Source organism: Oncorhynchus mykiss, chromosome 18 (genome assembly GCF_013265735.2).
Source record: "Oncorhynchus mykiss isolate Arlee chromosome 18, USDA_OmykA_1.1, whole genome shotgun sequence".
Lineage (NCBI taxonomy): Eukaryota > Metazoa > Chordata > Actinopteri > Salmoniformes > Salmonidae > Oncorhynchus > Oncorhynchus mykiss.
In genome coordinates, this window is record NC_048582.1 from 67,287,379 (window position 1) to 67,306,978 (window position 19,600).

Consider the following 19,600-nt stretch of genomic DNA (forward strand, 5'->3'; position numbering starts at 1 on the left):
TGGACAGGGGTGGTAGGTGAGTGATGTGGACAGGGGTGGTAGGTGGGTGTAGTGGACAGGGGTGGTAGGGTGGTAGGTGGGTGATGTGGACAGGTGTTGTGGACAGGGGTGGTAGGTGGGTGATGTGGACAAGGGTGGTAGGTGGGTGTAGTGGACAGGAGTGGTAGGTGGGTGATGTGGAGAGGGGTGGTAAATGTGCGTTATGGACAGGGGTGGTAGGTGGGTTTAGTGGACAGGGTGGTATGTGGGTGATGTGGACAGGCGTGGTGGACAGGGATGGTAGGCGGGTGATGTGGACAGGTGTAGTGGACAGGGTGGTAGGTGGGTGATGTGGACATGGGTGGTAGCTGGGTGATGTGGACAGGTGTGGTGGACAGGGGTGGTAGGTGGGTGATGTGGACAGGGGTAGTAGGTGGGTGATGTGGACAGGTGTGGTGGACAGGGGTTGTAGGTGGGTGATGTGGACAGGGGTGGTAGGTGGGTGTAGTGGACAGGGGTGGTAGGTGGGTGATGTGAACAGGGGTGGTGGACAGGGGTGGTAGGTGGGTTAAGTGGACAGGGGTGGTGGGTGATGTGGACAGGTGTGGTGGACAGGGGTGGTAGGTGGGTGATGTGGACAGGGATGGTGGACGGGTTGGTGGGAAGGAGTTGTGGACATGGGTTGTAAATGGGTGTTGTGGACGGGGGTGGTAAATGGGTGTTGTGGACGGGGGTGGTAGGTGGGTGTAGTGGACAGGGTCTTTGGTGGGTGTAGTGGACAGAGCGGTAGGTGGGTGTTGTGTACAGGGGTGGTAGGTGGGTGATGTGGACATGGTTGGTGGCTGGGTGATGTGGACAGGTGTGGTGGACAGGGGTGGTAGGTGAGTGATGTGGACAGGGGTGGTAGGTGGGTGTAGTGGACAGGGGTGGTAGGTGGGTGATGTGGACAGGGGTGGTGGACAGGGATGGTAGGCGGGTGATGTGGACAGGTGTAGTGGACAGGGGTGGGAGGTGGGTGATGTGGACAGGGGTGGTAGGTGGGTGATGTGGACAGGTGTGGTGGACAGGGGTGGTAGGTGGGTGATGTGGACAGGGGTGGTAGGTGGGTGTAGTGGACATGGGTGGTAGGTGGGTGATGTGGGCAGGGGTGGTAGGTGGGTGATGTGGACAGGGGTGGTGGACAGGGGTGGTAGGTGGGTGATGTGGACAGGGGCAGTGGACAGGGGTGGTAGGTGGGTGATGTGGACAGGAGTGGTAGGTGGGTGATTTGGACAGTGGTGGTAAATGTGTGTTATGGACAGGGGTGGTAGGTGGGTTTAGTGAACAGTGTGGTATGTGGTTGATGTGGACAGGGGTGGTAGGTGGGAGATGTGGACAGGGGTGGTGGACAGGGGTGGTAGGTGGGTGATGTGGACAGGGGTGGTAAATGTGTGTTATGGACAGGGGTGGTAGATGGGTTTAGTGGACAAGGTGGTATGTGGGTGATGTGGACAGGGGTGGTGGACAGGGATGGTAGGCGGGTGATGTGGACAGGTGTAGTGGACAGGGTTGGTAGGTGGGTGTAGTGGACAGGTGTAGTGGACAGGGGTGGTAGGTGGGTGATGTGGACAGGGGTGGTAGGTGGGTGATGTGGACATTGGTGGTAGGTGGGTGTAGTGGACAGGAGAGGTAGGTGGGTGATGTGGAAAATGTTTGGTAGGTGGGTGATGTGGACAGGGGCTGTACGTGGGTGTAGTGGACAGGGGTGGTAGGTGGGTTTAGTGGACAGGGTGGTATGTGGGTGATGTGGACATGGGTTGTAGATGGGTGATGTGGACAGGGGTGGTAGGTGGGTGTCGTGGACAGGTGTAGTGGACAGGGGTGGTAGGTGGGTTATGTGGACAGGGGTGGTAGGTGGGTGTCGTGGACAGGTGTAGTGGACAGGGGTGGTAGGTGGGTTATGTGGACAGGGGTGGTGGGTGGGCGATGTGGACAGGGGCTGTACGTGGGTGTAGTGGACAGGGGTGGTAGGTGGGTGTAGTGGACAGGGGCTGTACGTGGGTGTAGTGGACAGGGGTGGTAGGTGGGTGTAGTGGCCAGGAGTGGTAGGTGGGTGATGTGGAGAGGGGTGGTAAATGTGTGTTATGGACAGGGGTGGTAGGTGGGTTTAGTGGACAGGGTGGTATGTGGGTGATGTCGACAGGGGTGGTGGACAGGGGTGGTAGGTGGGTGATGTGGGCAGGGGTGGTAGGTGGGTGATGTGGACAGGTGTGGTGGACAGGGGTGGTAGGTGGGTGATGTGGACAGGGGTGGTAGGTGGGTGTAGTGGACAGGGGTGGTAGGTGGGTGATGTGGACAGGGGTTGTGGACAGGGGTGGTAGGTGGGTGATGTGGAAAGGGGTGGTAGGTGGGTGTAGTGGACAGGGGTGGTAGGTGGGTGATGTGGACAGGGATGGTGGACGGGTTGGTGGGAAGGAGTTGTGGACATGGGTGGTAGGTGGGTGTAGTGGACAGGGTGGTATGTGGGTGATGTGGACAGGGGTGGTGGACAGGGGTGGTAGGTGGGTGATGTGGGCAGGGGTGGTAGGTGGGTGATGTGGACAGGTGTGGTGGACAGGGGTGGTAGGTGGGTGATGTGGACAGGGGTGGTAGGTGGGTGTAGTGGACAGGGTGGTTGGTGGGTGTAGTGTCCACGTGGGTTTAGTGGACAGGGTGGTATGTGGGTGATGTGGACAGGCGTGGTGGACAGGGATGGTAGGCGGGTGATGTGGACAGGTGTAGTGGACAGGGGTGGTAGGTGGGTGTAGTGGACAGGTGTAGTGGACAGGGGTGGTAGGTGGGTGTAGTGGACAGGGGTGGTAGGTGGGTGATGTGGACAGGGATGGTAAATGTATGTTATGGACAGGGGTGGTAGGTGGGTTTAGTGGACAGGGTGGTATGTGGGTGATGTGGACATGGGTTGTAGGTGGGTGATGTGGACAGGGGTGGTAGGTGGGTGTCGTGGACAGGTGTAGTGGACAGGGGTGGTAGGTGGGTTATGTGGACAGGGGTGGTAGGTGGGTGATGTGGACAGGGGTGGTGGACAGGGGTGGTAGGTGGGTGATGTGGGCAGGGGTGGTAGGTGGGTGATGTGGACAGGTGTGGTGGACAGGGGTGGTAGGTGGGTGATGTGGACAGGGGTGGTAGGTGGGTGTAGTGGACAGGGTGGTTGGTGGGTGTAGTGTCCACGTGGGTTTAGTGGACAGGGTGGTATGTGGGTGATGTGGACAGGCGTGGTGGACAGGGATGGTAGGCGGGTGATGTGGACAGGTGTAGTGGACAGGGGTGGTAGGTGGGTGTAGTGGACAGGTGTAGTGGACAGGGGTGGTACGTGGGTGTAGTGGACAGGGTGGTAGGTGGGTTAAGTGGACAGGGGTGGTAAATGTGTGTTATGGACAGGGGTGGTAGGTGGGTTTAGTGGACAGGGTGGTATGTGGGTGATGTAGACATGGGTGGTAGGTGGGTGATGTGGACTGGGGTGGTAGGTGGGTGTCGTGGACAGGTGTAGTGGACAGGGGTGGTAGGAGGGTTATGTGGACAGGGGTGGAAGGTGGGTTTAGTGGACAGGGTGGTATGTGGGTGATGTGGACAGGCATGGTGGACAGGGATGGTAGGCGGGTGATGTGGACAGGTGTAGTGGACAGGGGTGGTAGGTGGGTGTAGTGGACAGGGGTGGTAGGTGGGTGTAGTGGACAGGGTGGTAGGTGGGTGATGTGGACAGGGGTGGTAAATGTATGTTATGGACAGGGGTGGTAGGTGGGTTTAGTGGACAGGGTGGTATGTGGGTGATGTAGACATGGGTTGTAGGTGGGTGATGTGGACAGGGGTGGTAGGTGGGTGTCGTGGACAGGTGTAGTGGACAGGGGTGGTAGGTGGGTTATGTGGACAGGGGTGGTAGGTGGGTGATGTGGACAGGGGTGGTGGGTGGGCGATGTGGACAGGGGCTGTACGTGGGTGTAGTGGACAGGGGTGGTAGGTGGGTGTAGTGGACAGGGGCTGTATGTGGGTGTAGTGGACAGGGGTGGTAGGTGGGTGTAGTGGACAGGAGTGGTAGGTGGGTGATGTGGAGAAGGGTGGTAAATGTGTGTTATGGACAGGGGTGGTAGGTGGGTTTAGTGGACAGGGTGGTATGTGGGTTATGTGGACAGGGGTGGTGGACAGGGGTGGTAGGTGGGTGATGTGGGCAGGGGTGGTAGGTGGGTGATGTGGACAGAGCGGTAGGTTGGTGTTGTGTACAGGGGTGGGTGATGTGGACAGGGGTGGTAGCTGGGTGATGTGGACAGGTGTGGTGGACAGGGGTGGTAGGTGAGTGATGTGGACAGGGGTGGTAGGTGGGTGTAGTGGACAGGGGTGGTAGGTGGGTGTAGTGGACAGAGCGGTAGGTTGGTGTTGTGTACAGGGGTGGGTGATGTGGACAGGGGTGGTAGCTGGGTGATGTGGACAGGTGTGGTGGACAGGGGTGGTAGGTGAGTGATGTGGACAGGGGTGGTAGGTGGGTGTAGTGGACAGGGGTGGTAGGTGGGTGATATGGACAGGGGTGGTGGACAGGGATGGTAGGTGGGTGATGTGGACAGGTGTAGTGGACAGGGGTGGTAGGTGGGTGTAGTGGACAGGTGTAGTGGACAGGGGTGGTAGGTGGGTGATGTGGACAGGTGTGGTTGACAGGGGTGGTAGGTGGGTTATGTGGACAGGGGTGGTAGGTGGGTGATGTGGACAGGGGTGGTAGGTGGGTGTAGTGGACAGGAGTGGTAGTTGGGTGATGTGGAGAGGGGTGGTAAATGTGCGTTATGGACAGGGGTGGTAGGTGGGTTTAGTGGACAGGGTGATATGTGGGTGATGTGGACAGGCGTGGTGGACAGGGATGGTAGGCGGGTGATGTGGACAGGTGTAGTGGACAGGGGTGGTAGGTGGGTGTAGTTGACAGGGGTGGTAGGCTGGTGATGTGGACAGGAGTGGTAGGTGGGTGATGTGGACAGGGGTGGTAAATGTGTGTTAAGGACAGGGGTGGTAGGTGGGTTTAGTGGACAGGGTGGTATGTGGGTGATGTGGACAGGGGTGGTGGACAGGGATGGTAGGCGGGTGATGTGGACAAGTGTAGTGGAAAGAGTTGGTAGGTGGGTGTAGAGGACAGGTGTAGTGGACAGGGGTGGTAGGTGGGTGATGTGGACAGGGGTGGTGGACAGGGGTGGTAGGTGGGTGATGTGGACAGGGGTGGTAGGTGGGTGATGTGGACAGGGGTGGTGGACAGGGGTGGTAGGTGGGTGATGTGGACAGGGGTGGTAGGTGGGTGTAATGGACAGGAGTGGTAGGTGGGTGATGTGGGCAGGGGTGGTAGGTGGGTGATGTGGACAGGTGTGGTGGACAGGGGTGGTAGGTGGGTGATGAGGACAGGGGTGGTAGGTGGGTGTAGTGGACAGGGGTTGTAGGTGGGTGATGTGGACAGGGGTGGTGGACAGGGGTGGTAGGTGGGTGATGTGGACAGGGATGGTGGACAGGTTGGTGGGAAGGAGTTGTGGACAGGGTGGTAGGTGGGTGTAGTAGACAGAGTGGTAGGTAGGTGTAGTGGACAGGGGTGGTAGGTGGGTGATGTGGACAGGGGTGGTAGCTGGGTGATGTGGACAGGGGTGGTAGGTGAGTGATGTGGACAGGGGTGGTAGGTGGGTGTAGTGGACAGGGGTGGTAGGGTGGTAGGTGGGTGATGTGGACAGGTGTTGTGGACAGGGGTGGTAGGTGGGTGATGTGGACAAGGGTGGTAGGTGGGTGTAGTGGACAGGAGTGGTAGGTGGGTGATGTGGAGAGGGGTGGTAAATGTGCGTTATGGACAGGGGTGGTAGGTGGGTTTAGTGGACAGGGTGGTATGTGGGTGATGTGGACAGGCGTGGTGGACAGGGATGGTAGGCGGGTGATGTGGACAGGTGTAGTGGACAGGGTGGTAGGTGGGTGATGTGGACATGGGTGGTAGCTGGGTGATGTGGACAGGTGTGGTGGACAGGGGTGGTAGGTGGGTGATGTGGACAGGGGTAGTAGGTGGGTGATGTGGACAGGTGTGGTGGACAGGGGTTGTAGGTGGGTGATGTGGACAGGGGTGGTAGGTGGGTGTAGTGGACAGGGGTGGTAGGTGGGTGATGTGAACAGGGGTGGTGGACAGGGGTGGTAGGTGGGTTAAGTGGACAGGGGTGGTGGGTGATGTGGACAGGTGTGGTGGACAGGGGTGGTAGGTGGGTGATGTGGACAGGGATGGTGGACGGGTTGGTGGGAAGGAGTTGTGGACATGGGTTGTAAATGGGTGTTGTGGACGGGGGTGGTAAATGGGTGTTGTGGACGGGGGTGGTAGGTGGGTGTAGTGGACAGGGTCTTTGGTGGGTGTAGTGGACAGAGCGGTAGGTGGGTGTTGTGTACAGGGGTGGTAGGTGGGTGATGTGGACATGGTTGGTGGCTGGGTGATGTGGACAGGTGTGGTGGACAGGGGTGGTAGGTGAGTGATGTGGACAGGGGTGGTAGGTGGGTGTAGTGGACAGGGGTGGTAGGTGGGTGATGTGGACAGGGGTGGTGGACAGGGATGGTAGGCGGGTGATGTGGACAGGTGTAGTGGACAGGGGTGGGAGGTGGGTGATGTGGACAGGGGTGGTAGGTGGGTGATGTGGACAGGTGTGGTGGACAGGGGTGGTAGGTGGGTGATGTGGACAGGGGTGGTAGGTGGGTGTAGTGGACATGGGTGGTAGGTGGGTGATGTGGGCAGGGGTGGTAGGTGGGTGATGTGGACAGGGGTGGTGGACAGGGGTGGTAGGTGGGTGATGTGGACAGGGGCAGTGGACAGGGGTGGTAGGTGGGTGATGTGGACAGGAGTGGTAGGTGGGTGATTTGGACAGTGGTGGTAAATGTGTGTTATGGACAGGGGTGGTAGGTGGGTTTAGTGAACAGTGTGGTATGTGGTTGATGTGGACAGGGGTGGTAGGTGGGAGATGTGGACAGGGGTGGTGGACAGGGGTGGTAGGTGGGTGATGTGGACAGGGGTGGTAAATGTGTGTTATGGACAGGGGTGGTAGATGGGTTTAGTGGACAAGGTGGTATGTGGGTGATGTGGACAGGGGTGGTGGACAGGGATGGTAGGCGGGTGATGTGGACAGGTGTAGTGGACAGGGTTGGTAGGTGGGTGTAGTGGACAGGTGTAGTGGACAGGGGTGGTAGGTGGGTGATGTGGACAGGGGTGGTAGGTGGGTGATGTGGACATTGGTGGTAGGTGGGTGTAGTGGACAGGAGAGGTAGGTGGGTGATGTGGAAAATGTTTGGTAGGTGGGTGATGTGGACAGGGGCTGTACGTGGGTGTAGTGGACAGGGGTGGTAGGTGGGTTTAGTGGACAGGGTGGTATGTGGGTGATGTGGACATGGGTTGTAGATGGGTGATGTGGACAGGGGTGGTAGGTGGGTGTCGTGGACAGGTGTAGTGGACAGGGGTGGTAGGTGGGTTATGTGGACAGGGGTGGTAGGTGGGTGTCGTGGACAGGGGTGGTGGGTGGGCGATGTGGACAGGGGCTGTACGTGGGTGTAGTGGACAGGGGTGGTAGGTGGGTGTAGTGGACAGGGGCTGTACGTGGGTGTAGTGGACAGGGGTGGTAGGTGGGTGTAGTGGCCAGGAGTGGTAGGTGGGTGATGTGGAGAGGGGTGGTAAATGTGTGTTATGGACAGGGGTGGTAGGTGGGTTTAGTGGACAGGGTGGTATGTGGGTGATGTCGACAGGGGTGGTGGACAGGGGTGGTAGGTGGGTGATGTGGGCAGGGGTGGTAGGTGGGTGATGTGGACAGGTGTGGTGGACAGGGGTGGTAGGTGGGTGATGTGGACAGGGGTGGTAGGTGGGTGTAGTGGACAGGGGTGGTAGGTGGGTGATGTGGACAGGGGTTGTGGACAGGGGTGGTAGGTGGGTGATGTGGAAAGGGGTGGTAGGTGGGTGTAGTGGACAGGGGTGGTAGGTGGGTGATGTGGACAGGGATGGTGGACGGGTTGGTGGGAAGGAGTTGTGGACATGGGTGGTAGGTGGGTGTAGTGGACAGGGTGGTATGTGGGTGATGTGGACAGGGGTGGTGGACAGGGGTGGTAGGTGGGTGATGTGGGCAGGGGTGGTAGGTGGGTGATGTGGACAGGTGTGGTGGACAGGGGTGGTAGGTGGGTGATGTGGACACGGGTGGTAGGTGGGTGTAGTGGACAGGGGTGGTAGGTGGGTGATGTGAACAGGGGTGGTGGACAGGGGTGGTAGGTGGGTTAAGTGGACAGGGGTGGTGGGTGATGTGGACAGGTGTGGTGGACAGGGGTGGTAGGTGGGTGATGTGGACAGGGATGGTGGACGGGTTGGTGGGAAGGAGTTGTGGACATGGGTTGTAAATGGGTGTTGTGGACGGGGGTGGTAAATGGGTGTTGTGGACGGGGGTGGTAGGTGGGTGTAGTGGACAGGGTCTTTGGTGGGTGTAGTGGACAGAGCGGTAGGTGGGTGTTGTGTACAGGGGTGGTAGGTGGGTGATGTGGACATGGTTGGTGGCTGGGTGATGTGGACAGGTGTGGTGGACAGGGGTGGTAGGTGAGTGATGTGGACAGGGGTGGTAGGTGGGTGTAGTGGACAGGGGTGGTAGGTGGGTGATGTGGACAGGGGTGGTGGACAGGGATGGTAGGCGGGTGATGTGGACAGGTGTGGTAGGCGGGTGATGTGGACAGGTGTGGTGGACAGGGGTGGTAGGTGGGTGATGTGGACAGGGGTGGTAGGTGGGTGTAGTGGACATGGGTGGTAGGTGGGTGATGTGGGCAGGGGTGGTAGGTGGGTGATGTGGACAGGGGTGGTGGACAGGGGTGGTAGGTGGGTGATGTGGACAGGGGCAGTGGACAGGGGTGGTAGGTGGGTGATGTGGACAGGAGTGGTAGGTGGGTGATTTGGACAGTGGTGGTAAATGTGTGTTATGGACAGGGGTGGTAGGTGGGTTTAGTGAACAGTGTGGTATGTGGTTGATGTGGACAGGGGTGGTAGGTGGGAGATGTGGACAGGGGTGGTGGACAGGGGTGGTAGGTGGGTGATGTGGACAGGGGTGGTAAATGTGTGTTATGGACAGGGGTGGTAGATGGGTTTAGTGGACAAGGTGGTATGTGGGTGATGTGGACAGGGGTGGTGGACAGGGATGGTAGGCGGGTGATGTGGACAGGTGTAGTGGACAGGGTTGGTAGGTGGGTGTAGTGGACAGGTGTAGTGGACAGGGGTGGTAGGTGGGTGATGTGGACAGGGGTGGTAGGTGGGTGATGTGGACATTGGTGGTAGGTGGGTGTAGTGGACAGGAGAGGTAGGTGGGTGATGTGGAAAATGTTTGGTAGGTGGGTGATGTGGACAGGGGCTGTACGTGGGTGTAGTGGACAGGGGTGGTAGGTGGGTTTAGTGGACAGGGTGGTATGTGGGTGATGTGGACATGGGTTGTAGATGGGTGATGTGGACAGGGGTGGTAGGTGGGTGTCGTGGACAGGTGTAGTGGACAGGGGTGGTAGGTGGGTTATGTGGACAGGGGTGGTAGGTGGGTTATGTGGACAGGGGTGGTGGGTGGGCGATGTGGACAGGGGCTGTACGTGGGTGTAGTGGACAGGGGTGGTAGGTGGGTGTAGTGGACAGGGGCTGTACGTGGGTGTAGTGGACAGGGGTGGTAGGTGGGTGTAGTGGCCAGGAGTGGTAGGTGGGTGATGTGGAGAGGGGTGGTAAATGTGTGTTATGGACAGGGGTGGTAGGTGGGTTTAGTGGACAGGGTGGTATGTGGGTGATGTCGACAGGGGTGGTGGACAGGGGTGGTAGGTGGGTGATGTGGGCAGGGGTGGTAGGTGGGTGATGTGGACAGGTGTGGTGGACAGGGGTGGTAGGTGGGTGATGTGGACAGGGGTGGTAGGTGGGTGTAGTGGACAGGGGTGGTAGGTGGGTGATGTGGACAGGGGTTGTGGACAGGGGTGGTAGGTGGGTGATGTGGAAAGGGGTGGTAGGTGGGTGTAGTGGACAGGGGTGGTAGGTGGGTGATGTGGACAGGGATGGTGGACGGGTTGGTGGGAAGGAGTTGTGGACATGGGTGGTAGGTGGGTGTAGTGGACAGGGTGGTATGTGGGTGATGTGGACAGGGGTGGTGGACAGGGGTGGTAGGTGGGTGATGTGGGCAGGGGTGGTAGGTGGGTGATGTGGACAGGTGTGGTGGACAGGGGTGGTAGGTGGGTGATGTGGACAGGGGTGGTAGGTGGGTGTAGTGGACAGGGTGGTTGGTGGGTGTAGTGTCCACGTGGGTTTAGTGGACAGGGTGGTATGTGGGTGATGTGGACAGGCGTGGTGGACAGGGATGGTAGGCGGGTGATGTGGACAGGTGTAGTGGACAGGGGTGGTAGGTGGGTGTAGTGGACAGGTGTAGTGGACAGGGGTGGTAGGTGGGTGTAGTGGACAGGGGTGGTAGGTGGGTGATGTGGACAGGGATGGTAAATGTATGTTATGGACAGGGGTGGTAGGTGGGTTTAGTGGACAGGGTGGTATGTGGGTGATGTGGACATGGGTTGTAGGTGGGTGATGTGGACAGGGGTGGTAGGTGGGTGTCGTGGACAGGTGTAGTGGACAGGGGTGGTAGGTGGGTTATGTGGACAGGGGTGGTAGGTGGGTGATGTGGACAGGGGTGGTGGGTGAGCGATGTGGACAGGGGCTGTACGTGGGTGTAGTGGACAGGGGTGGTAGGTGGGTGTAGTGGACAGGGGCTGTACGTGGGTGTAGTGGACAGGGGTGGTAGGTGGGTGTAGTGGACAGGAGTGGTAGGTGGGTGATGTGGAGAGGGGTGGTAAATGTGTGTTATGGACAGGGGTGGTAGGTGGGTTTAGTGGACAGGGTGGTATGTGGGTGATGTGGACAGGGGTGGTGGACAGGGGTGGTAGGTGGGTGATGTGGGCAGGGGTGGTAGGTGGGTGATGTGGACAGGTGTGGTGGACAGGGGTTGTAGGTGGGTGATGTGGACAGGGGTGGTATGTGGGTGTAGTGGACAGGGGTGGTAGGTGGGTGATGTGGACAGGGGTGGTGGACAGGGGTGGTAGGTGGGTGATGTGGAAAGGGGTGGTAGGTGGGTGTAGTGGACAGGGGTGGTAGGTGGGTGATGTGGACAGGGATGGTGGACGGGTTGGTGGGAAGGAGTTGTGGACATGGGTGGTAGGTGGGTGTAGTGGACAGGGTGGTATGTGGGTGATGTGGACAGGGGTGGTGGACAGGGGTGGTAGGTGGGTGATGTGGGCAGGGGTGGTAGGTGGGTGATGTGGACAGGTGTGGTGGACAGGGGTGGTAGGTGGGTGATGTGGACAGGGGTGGTAGGTGGGTGTAGTGGACAGGGTGGTTGGTGGGTGTAGTGTCCACGTGGGTTTAGTGGACAGGGTGGTATGTGGGTGATGTGGACAGGCGTGGTGGACAGGGATGGTAGGCGGGTGATGTGGACAGGTGTAGTGGACAGGGGTGGTAGGTGGGTGTAGTGGACAGGTGTAGTGGACAGGGGTGGTACGTGGGTGTAGTGGACAGGGTGGTAGGTGGGTTAAGTGGACAGGGGTGGTAAATGTGTGTTATGGACAGGGGTGGTAGGTGGGTTTAGTGGACAGGGTGGTATGTGGGTGATGTAGACATGGGTGGTAGGTGGGTGATGTGGACTGGGGTGGTAGGTGGGTGTCGTGGACAGGTGTAGTGGACAGGGGTGGTAGGAGGGTTATGTGGACAGGGGTGGAAGGTGGGTTTAGTGGACAGGGTGGTATGTGGGTGATGTGGACAGGCATGGTGGACAGGGATGGTAGGCGGGTGATGTGGACAGGTGTAGTGGACAGGGGTGGTAGGTGGGTGTAGTGGACAGGGGTGGTAGGTGGGTGTAGTGGACAGGGTGGTAGGTGGGTGATGTGGACAGGGGTGGTAAATGTATGTTATGGACAGGGGTGGTAGGTGGGTTTAGTGGACAGGGTGGTATGTGGGTGATGTAGACATGGGTTGTAGGTGGGTGATGTGGACAGGGGTGGTAGGTGGGTGTCGTGGACAGGTGTAGTGGACAGGGGTGGTAGGTGGGTTATGTGGACAGGGGTGGTAGGTGGGTGATGTGGACAGGGGTGGTGGGTGGGCGATGTGGACAGGGGCTGTACGTGGGTGTAGTGGACAGGGGTGGTAGGTGGGTGTAGTGGACAGGGGCTGTATGTGGGTGTAGTGGACAGGGGTGGTAGGTGGGTGTAGTGGACAGGAGTGGTAGGTGGGTGATGTGGAGAAGGGTGGTAAATGTGTGTTATGGACAGGGGTGGTAGGTGGGTTTAGTGGACAGGGTGGTATGTGGGTTATGTGGACAGGGGTGGTGGACAGGGGTGGTAGGTGGGTGATGTGGGCAGGGGTGGTAGGTGGGTGATGTGGACAGAGCGGTAGGTTGGTGTTGTGTACAGGGGTGGGTGATGTGGACAGGGGTGGTAGCTGGGTGATGTGGACAGGTGTGGTGGACAGGGGTGGTAGGTGAGTGATGTGGACAGGGGTGGTAGGTGGGTGTAGTGGACAGGGGTGGTAGGTGGGTGTAGTGGACAGAGCGGTAGGTTGGTGTTGTGTACAGGGGTGGGTGATGTGGACAGGGGTGGTAGCTGGGTGATGTGGACAGGTGTGGTGGACAGGGGTGGTAGGTGAGTGATGTGGACAGGGGTGGTAGGTGGGTGTAGTGGACAGGGGTGGTAGGTGGGTGATGTGGACAGGGGTGGTGGACAGGGATGGTAGGTGGGTGATGTGGACAGGTGTAGTGGACAGGGGTGGTAGGTGGGTGTAGTGGACAGGTGTAGTGGACAGGGGTGGTAGGTGGGTGATGTGGACAGGTGTGGTTGACAGGGGTGGTAGGTGGGTTATGTGGACAGGGGTGGTAGGTGGGTGATGTGGACAGGGGTGGTAGGTGGGTGATGTGGACAAGTGTGGTGGACAGGTGTTGTAGGTGGGTGATGTGGACAGGGGTGGTAAATGTGTGTTATGGACAGGGGTGGTAGGTGGGTTTAGTGGACAGGGTGGTATGTGGGTGATGTGGACAGGGGCGGTAGGTGGGTGATGTGGACAGGGGTGGTGGACAGGGATGGTAGGCGGGTGATGTGGACAGGTGTAGTGGACAGGGGTGGTAAGTGGGTGTAGTGGACAGGTGTAGTGGACAGGGGTGGTAGGTGGGTTATGTGGACAGGGGTGGTAGGCGGGTGATGTGGACAGGGGTGGTAGGTGGGTGATGTGGACAGGGGTGGTAGGTGGGTGTAGTGGACAGGAGTGGTAGGTGGGTGATGTGGACAGGGGTGGTAGGTGGGTGATGTGGACAGGGGATGTAGGTGGGTGTAGTGGACAGGGGTGGTAGGTGGGTGTAGTGGACAGGAGTGGTAGGTGGGTGATGTGGAGAGGGGTGGTAAATGTGTGTTATGGACAGGGGTGGTAGGTGGGTTTAGTGGACAGGGGTGGTTGACAGGGATGGTAAGCGGGTGATGTGGACAGGTGTAGTGGACAGGGGTGGCAGGTGGGTGTAGTGGACAGGTGTAGTGGATAGGGGTGGTAGGTGGGTGCAGTGGACAGGGTGGTAGGTGGGTGATGTGGACAGGTGTTGTGCACAGAGGTGGTAGGTGGGTGATGTGGACAGGATGTTAGGTGGGTGATGTGGACAGGTGTAGTGGACAGAGGTGGTAGGTGGGTTTAGTGGACAGGGGTGGTAGGCGGGTGATGTGGACAGGTGTAGTGGACAGGGGTGGTAGGTGGGTGTAGTAGACAGGTGTATTGGACACGGTTTGTAGGTAGGTGATGTGGACAGGGGTGGTAGGTGGGTGATGTGGACAGATGTGGTGGACAGGGGTGGGTGGTGGGTGTAGTGGACAGGTGTAGTGGACAGGGGTGGTAGGTGGGTGTGGTGGACAGGGGTGGTAGGTGGGTGATGTGGACAGATGTGGTGGACAGGGGTGGTAGGTGGGTGTGGTGGACAGGGGTGGTAGGCGGTTGATGTGGACAGGTGTGGTGGACAGGAGTGGTAGGCGGGTGTGATCCCATGATTCTAGATCTCAAAATGTAACCATTGATATTTGACATTTGGAGAAAGGTTTGAATAATGTGTAATGCTGCAGTGATACTGTGAGACCTTGTTGCTTATATACACACTCTCTCTCTCTCTCTCTCTCTCTCTCTCGCTCTCTGTCTCTCTCTCTCTCTCTGTCTCTCTCTCTCTCTCTCTCTGTCTCTCTCTCTCTCTGTCTCTCTCTCTCTCTCTGTCTCTCTCTGTCTCTCTCTCTCACACTTTCTCTCTCTCTCCTTTCAATGCAGTTCATATCCAAAAGTTCACACACACACACACACATACTGGTTGCCCTGACAGATGGCACCTCTGGCTCAGACTGGGGAATGGGAATGTGACAGGGAAGAGAGGGGAAGAGGAGACTGTTCTGGTAAAATAAACACACACACTACTGCCATAATTATCCTGGGTACTGGCCCTGGGATCCACCTGGGGAAAACCCTTGTATGCCAACTCACTGCACCCAGTGACCTACCAGGGGAGAAACACACACACACACACACACACTAAACCACTACTGAGGAAACAAAATCTTGTTTACACACAAACAGTGCAATGTCATCAAATTTGCCCTCTCTCTTCCTCTAACATTCTCTCTCTCTCTCTCTCTCTCTCTCTCTCTCTCTCTCTCTCTCTCTCTTGCTCCGTCTGTAGGGGAATTCAGTGTGTGTGTGTGTGTGTGGGGGGGGGGTGTCTGCCTGCATGCGCTCGTGTGTGTGTTTAGGTTTGTGTGTTTTCTAACTGAGTTAACCTCTAGGGCTGAGTATGACTCAGACAGACAGAGAGAAAGACAGAAAAAGAGAGAGCGAGAGAGAAAGAGAGAGAGAGAGAGAGAGAGAGAGAGAGAGACTGAGAGACTGAGAGATAGAGAGAGAGCGAGCGAGACAGAGAGATAGAAAGAGAGACAGACAGACAGACAGAGGGGAGAGAGAGAGAAGAAGAGAGAGAGAGAGAGAGAGAGAGAGACAGAGAGAGGGAGAGAGAGTGAAGAAGAGAGAGAGAGAGAGAGAGAGAGAGAGACGTAAAGAGAGAGGTGAAGTCAGTTCACTAGAACCCAGTAACCAGGCCAGTCACTCGTTATAGTGCAGTACTGCATCAGAGCATATTAAAGGCTTAAATAGCGTTTCACACACACACACACACACACACACACACACACACACAGTCAGATACACACTCGCACATACCAACTGTAATGTACTGAATGCTGTTCATTGACTACAGCTCAGGTGGTAAGGGTGGGCAACAACACATCTGCTACGCTGATCCTCAACACTGGGGCCCCTGAGCGGTGCGTGCTCAGTCCCCTCCTGAACTTCCTGTTCACCCACGACTGCGTGGTGAAACACGACTCCAACACCATCATTACGTTTGCTGACGACACGACAGTGGTAGGCCTGATTACCGACAACGATGAGACAGCCTATAGGGAGGAGGTCAGAGACCTGGCCGTGTGGTGCCAGGACAACAATCTCTCCCTCAATGTGATCAAGACAAAGGAGATTATCGTGGACTACAGGAAAAGACGGGCCGAACAGGCCCCCATTAACATCGATGGGGCTGTAGTGGTGCGGGTTGAGAGCTTCAAGTTCCTTGGTGTCCACATCGCCAACAAATTAACATGTACCAAGCACACCAAGACAGTCGTTAAGAAAGTACGACAACGCCTTTTCACCCTCAGGAGACTGAAAAGATTTGGCATGGGTCCCCAGATCCTCAAAAACTTCTACAGCTGCACCGCCTGTTATGGCAACTGCTCGTCATCCACCCACAAGGCACTTCAGAGGGTAGTGCACGGCCCAGTACATCACTGGGGCCAAGCTTCCTGCCATTCAGGATCTCTATAAGAGGCGGTGTCAGAGGAAGGCCCTAAAAATAGTAAAAGACTCCAGTCACTCAAGTGATAGACTGTTCTCTCTGTTACCGCACGGCAAGTAGTACTGGACCAAAAGGCTCCTTAACAGCTTCTACCCCCAAGCCATAAGACTGCTGAACAAATGAATCAAATGGCCACCCGGACTATTCACAGTGACCGCCCCCCCCCCCCCCCCCCCCTTTGTTTTTACACTGCTGCTACTCACTCTTTATTATCTTATTAGTCACCTTTGCATCGGATCATTGCTGCTAGCTAGCTCTAACCGAGTGGCTATAGTGGCTGACGCCCTTGTCCCGAAGCTAGCACCAGTTAGCCTCGAGCCAGGCGCATCTCCCGGCCAGCAAACAAAATTATTCCAGCTACAATACCTCTTTTGCCAACTGTCCTGGACCCCTCTGTCGACACGGCGCACCGCCGTTCCATCACGACTGGTCCGCCGACGTAATTCCATCCGTTAAACCGGCCTTTGCCGGACGTCGGAGCAGACGCTTCTACGCTTCTACTAGCCTGCTAACTTTAAACACTGTGTCTCCCGCGTGCTAGCGTAGCTACCTAGCTGCTTCCCTGTTGCTGCTCACTGGACCCTATGATCACTTGGCTGCCGGACTGTTCATTAATCACGGTACTCCATTTTGTTTATTTTTGTTTTTCTGTTGGCACCTGCTTAACTGACCCTCGCCCATTCATTGCCATTTTACCAGTTGTCGTTGTCTTAGCTGATTAGCTGTTGTTGTCTTACCAGTTGTCGGCTTAGCTAGCTCTCCAAATCAACACCTGTGATTGCTTTATGCCCGTCTGAACATTATGCCCTGAATCTATCCTACCACGCCCAGAAATCTGCTCCTTTTATTCTCTGTCCCCAACGCACTAGACGAACAGTTTCGTTAGTCTTCAGCCGTATCCTCATCCTCTGTTCCTCGGGTGGAGGTTAACCCAGGCCCTGCGTGTCCCCAGGCACTCTCATTTGCTGACTTAACCGAAAAAGCCTTGGTTTCATGCATGTTAACCTCAGAAGCCTCCTCCCTACGTTTGTTTTATTCACTGTTTTAGCACACTCCGCCAACCCTGAAAAGTTCTGAGATTTCCATCCCCAACTACAATTTTTTCCATCAAGATAGAACTGCCAAAGGGGGAGAAGTTGCAATCCACTGCAGAGATAGTCTGTAAAGGTCTGTCATACTTTCCAGGTCTATGCCCAAACAGTTCGAGCTTCTAATAAAAAATAAAAAAATAAGTCTCTCACTGTTGCCGCCTGTTATAGTCCCCCCTCAGCTCCCAGCTGTGCCCTGGACACCATATGTGAACTGATTGCCCCCCCATCAATCTTCAGAGTCCGTTCTGTTAGGTGACCTATACTGGGATATAGTTAACACCCCAGCCATCCTACAATCTAAGCTAGATGCCCTCAATCTCACACAAATTATCAAGGAACCTACCAGGTACAACCCTAAATCCGTAAACATGGGCACCCTCATAGATATTATCCTGACCAACTTGCCCTCCAAATACACCTCTGCTGTTTTCAATCAGGATCTCAGTGATCACTGCCTCATTGCCTGCATCCGCTATGGGTCCGCGGTCAAACGACCACCCCTCATCACAGACAAACGCTCCCTAGGCCTTTCTAATCGACCTGGCCCGGGTATCCTGGAAGGATATTGACCTCATCCCATCAGTAGAGGATGCCTGGTCATTCTTTAAAAGTAATTTCCTCACCATCTTAAATAAGCATGCCCCTTTCAAAAAATTTAGAACTAAGAACAGATATAGCCCTTGGTTCACTCCAGACTTGACTGCCCTCAACCAGCGCAAAAACATCCTGTGGCGGACGGCACTAGCATTGAATAGTCCCCGCGATATGCAACTTTTCAGGGAAGTCAAGAACCAATACACGCAGTCAGTTAGGAAAGCAAAGGCTAGCATTTTCAAACTGAAATTTGCAAACTGTAGCTCTAACTCCAAAGAATTTTGGGACAAAGTCCATGGAGAATAAGAGCACCTTCTCCCAGCTGCCCACTGCACTAAGGCTAGGAAACATTGTCAACACCGATAAATCCATGATAATTGAGAATTTCAATAAGCATTTCTCTACGGCTGGCCATGCTTTCCTCCTGGCTACCCCAACACCGGCCAACAGCCTCTCACGCCCGCAGCTACTTGCCCGAGCCTCCACAGCTTCTCCTTCACCCAAATCCAGATAGCAGATGTCCTGAAAGAGCTGCAAAACCTGGACCCAAAACCTGGACCCTGGCTTGACAATTTGGAACCCCTATTATCAGTTTGTTCAACCTCTCTATCATATCGTCCGAGATCCCTAAAGATTGGAAAGCTGCCGCGGTCATCCCCCTCTTCAAAGGGGAGACACTCATGACCCAAACTGTTACAGACCTTCTAAAGTCTTCGAAAGCCAAGTTAACAAACAGATCACAGACCATTTCTAATCCCACCGTACCTTCTCACTTATGCCATCCGGTTTCGAAGCTGGTCAAGGGTGCACCTCAGCCACGCTCGAGGTCCTAAACGATATCATAACCGCCATCGATAAAAGACCGTACTGTGCAGCCATCTTCATCAACCTGGCCAAGGCTTTCGACTCTGTCAATCAACGTATTCTTATCGGCAGACTCAACAGCATTGGTTTCTTAAATGACTGCCTCGCCTGGTTCACCAACTACTTATCAGATAGAGATCAATGTGTCAAATCGGAGGGCCTGTTGTCCGGACCTCTGGCAGTCTCTATGGGGGTACCGCAAGGTTTAATTTTCGGGCCGACTCTTTTCTCTGTGTATATCAACGATTTCGCTCTTGCTGTGGGTGATTCCCTGATCCACCTCTACACAGACGACACCATTCTGTATACATCTGGACCTTCTTTGGACACTGTGTTAACAAACCACCAAACGAGCTTCAATGCCATACAACACTCCTTCCGTGGCCTCCAACTGCTCTTAAAAGCTAATAAAACTAAAATAATGTTTTTCAAACAATCGCTGCCCGCACCTGCCCACCCGACTAGCATCACTACTCTGGACGGTTCTGACTTAGAACATGTGGACAACTACAAATACCTAGGTGTCTGGCTAGACTGTAAACTCTCCTTCCAGACTCTTATTAAGCATCTCCAATCCCAAATTATATCTAGAATCGGCTTCCTATTTCGCAACAAAGCCTCCTCCACTCATGCTGCCAAACAAACCCTCGTAAAACTGACTATCCTACCGATCCTTGACTTCGGTGATGTCATCTATAAAATTGCCTCCAACACTCTACTTAACAAACTGGATGCAGTCTATCACAGTGCCATCCGTTTTGTCACCAAAGCCCCATATACTACCCACCATTGCGACCTGTACGCTCTCGTCAGTTGGCGCTCGCTTCATACTCGTAGCCAAACCCACTGGCTACAGGTTATCTACAAGTCTATGCTAGGTAAAGCTCCGCCTTATCTCAGCTCACTGGTCACCATAACAACACCCACCCATAGCACGCGCTCCAGCAGGTATATTGCACTGGTCATCCCCAACGCCAACACAAATCGCTGAAGTTGGAGATATACATACATATATACACATATATACATGTCTCCCTCACTAACTTTAAGCACATGTCTCCCTCACTAACTTTAAGCACCAGCTATCTGAGCAGCTTCCCGATCGCTGCAGCT